Consider the following 2862-nt stretch of genomic DNA (forward strand, 5'->3'; position numbering starts at 1 on the left):
AGGCATTTGGCATATATTTTCTCATTTAATGAATCACAACTCTATGAGGTGTGTATTTTTGTCCCCATTTTACAGAAGAGGAACCTGAGGCTCAGGAAGATGAAGTAACTTGCCTAAAGTTACCCAGTAAATAAATGGCAATGACAAACCAAGTCTAGATATTTTTAACTGCAGATCTCCTAATACTTCCAAGACCCCTGGAGTGACTTTCAGGTTCAGATTGTCACTGAAATTGACAAGACATGACAGGCTTGCCAGGCATGAGGTTTACTTCGCCTTAAGAAGGGATACAGAATAAGGAGCAGAGCAGCACGTTAGGCTGACGGTATCACAAAGGCCCTGGACGTCCAGAGTCAACGCCCAATGACCCAAGCGCCATTTTGGTCATTTTTGTCAAGTTCAGGGAAACTTTATTTAGTCTTCTTTGTAAAGCAATCTAGTTTAAAAACGAGTGGAGGTTAAGAGAGAGGAAAGAACATGAAACCTTCTGACAGACAGACAGACAGGAGGGTTGACGGGCACTGGTCAGGGACTTCCACAACAGATCCTCTCCATCTTGGAATGAAGTTAGAACCGACAGATTCTGGTCAGTCCATCGTTTTCTTTAGTCTTCTGCTCAACGGTCTTCTCCAGCGAGTGGATGCACATCTGCTCCTTCCTCGGGCTGCCTGGAAGACCAAGGCCTCCCCTTGGGTCTTGCTCTGGATCTGGGTGGTCTCCTCCTTTGCCAGCTTGAGTTTCTCTTCTGCGTGGGCCTTCGGCGCTTGGTATCTCTGGCCTTCCTTCCCAACTCTTAAGATGCAATCCTCAGTGTGCTTCTTCAATGATTCTTCATTCCTGGCATAGCCTGTTTCTCAGACCACTTGAAGAGGTCCGAGAAAGGGTTTCCCATGGAGTTCAGGTCTGCGGTAAGTTGGTCTTTTTCTTACAGAAGCTTCTGGATCTTGGCTTTGGCAAGTTCCTTCTGTTTCTGGGCCTCGTCCATGGCCTGGCGCACAATCCCCCGAACTCGTCCCAGATCTTCCCATCTCCAGGTTCTTCAGCGGAGCTCCTCACACCTGCTCTTCAGCAGCGGGTTCTCCTTCTGTGTCACTTCCACTGCCGCGTCCAGGTCCTTCTGGCTGTCCTGCAGCCCGTCCACATGAGCCGCCCGGGCGAGGACACACGGAGGCAGACTTGGCCCCGGACACCCAGCCCCAAGGAAGCCAAGTCCCACCAGCGTCACCTCAGGAGGGCTTCCCTGAGGAGGCGGGCCTCTGAGGACTGTCCTTCCGGAGCTGCTGGAACTCGCCGCCTCCTGACACGAGGAAGCCCCAGCCTGCTCCAGACAATGCCCCCGGCCCAGCCCTGTGCTGGAACCCAGCGGGTCTGGGAAGAGCCCTCACCCAGATCCAAGCAGGCTCAGTGGAGGCGGCTGTGGCTCACTGCCCGACTTCAGGGGATGGGGGACCCACGTGCCCCAAGAATTCGCCCTTTCCCTTGCCCTTCCCTCTGTGGCCTGCCGCGAGCATTCTGGGGCCCTGCCTGCCTGCCACCCTGGCCAGGTTGAAGTTTGGGTGGTCCAGTTCATCCCAGGCTGGGGTGTAAGGCCCCGGAGAGGGGGACCGGGCCCCTCGCCCACCTCCTTGGAGCCTTTTCCTGCCTCCAGTCTCCTTGAGGGAGGTTGAAGGCCGTGCTCTTCCTCAGTGTCCTTGGTGGTGGCAGCCTTTGGCTGGCGGCCTTGTCAGAGCAGTCTAATTCTAGCCTCTGGGCCCGCTCCACCAAGAGCCGGCCATTCGGCCATCGGCCTCTTCCTTCTGAGGACTTGGGGGCCTATCCTTGGGTGGTGGGGCTCCCAGGCAGGTCCATGAGGGGCCCTTCTCCAGGATCCCTTGGGGCATTGGCTGTGAACTTTCTCGGTAATGCTGGGAGACCTCTGTTCTGTCTTGGGACCATCCCAGGGGGTCTGCTAGGATTTCATAGGCGGATGTAATTCTTTTCTCTAAGGAATGAGACGGAACATTGTCCTCCAAGTTTTGCTCAGGGCTGCCAGACATTCGTCCTGGAGATGCCCCTTGGTTTTCAAGACTCCCCAGGTTCTGGGGAAAGCTTGAGGGGTCTAGGCTTGCCTGTCTGCAGGGGCTGGTCTCACATCCCCCAGAGAGGAGTTGGCATCAGCTGGTTTCTGGAGAATTCCAGTGGTCGCTTTGATGTCCATTTCCTTGGTAAACTGTTGGTTCCCTTTCTGGGTCTAGATTTGAGGAGAGTTTTCTAATCCAACGGAGCCGTCCAGAGCAAAACAAGCCTCGAGTCTGCTGCTCACGCAAGGACTTAAAATCCTGTGTGTCCGTGGATCCTGCAGAGCTCTCCGAAAAGTCTCTGTCACATTCTCTTTCTGTGACTGATGAAGAACAGACGCTCTTCCAGTAAGTACTGGTGGCGAGAACAGGAAGTTGTGGGTTTCTGTACTATCGTCACCAGTGACATTTTCATCACTGAAGATCTACAGATGCATTCTGCCGAGGGAGCTGAGGGAGCAGGAGGCGCCAAGTCCCCGTTTTGGTCTTAAGGATGAGAGCTGGTGTGACCGTGGTCACTTCAGTGTAGGGAAGCTTCCGGGTCTCGGGTCCCTCGCTTGAATACCTTGCTAGTGATGTAGTGCTTGGAGGGGCGTGTGACACACTCCCACCCTTCAGCAGCTGCACTTCGTAAACTACAGGTCGTGTAATAAACAAACCCGACACTGAGAACAGTGTGCTTGGGGACATCTCTGGGTCAGTGATCAGTACACAGCCATCCCAGCAAGACCGTCATTTATCTCTAACGGATACATTCCTCCCATTGATATCACAGAGCCCACCTTTCCTCAAGCATCCCTGAGGC

At 54.0% G+C, this 2862-nt stretch overlaps 1 pseudogene; it reads right to left on the reverse strand.

The window, feature by feature from the left end:
- Window positions 1–525: 525 nt before the first annotated feature.
- Window positions 526–2494, reverse strand: LOC131398045 (transforming acidic coiled-coil-containing protein 3-like; annotated as a pseudogene).
- Window positions 2495–2862: the final 368 nt, after the last annotated feature.

Source organism: Diceros bicornis, chromosome 35 (assembly GCF_020826845.1).
Source record: "Diceros bicornis minor isolate mBicDic1 chromosome 35, mDicBic1.mat.cur, whole genome shotgun sequence".
NCBI lineage: Eukaryota > Metazoa > Chordata > Mammalia > Perissodactyla > Rhinocerotidae > Diceros > Diceros bicornis.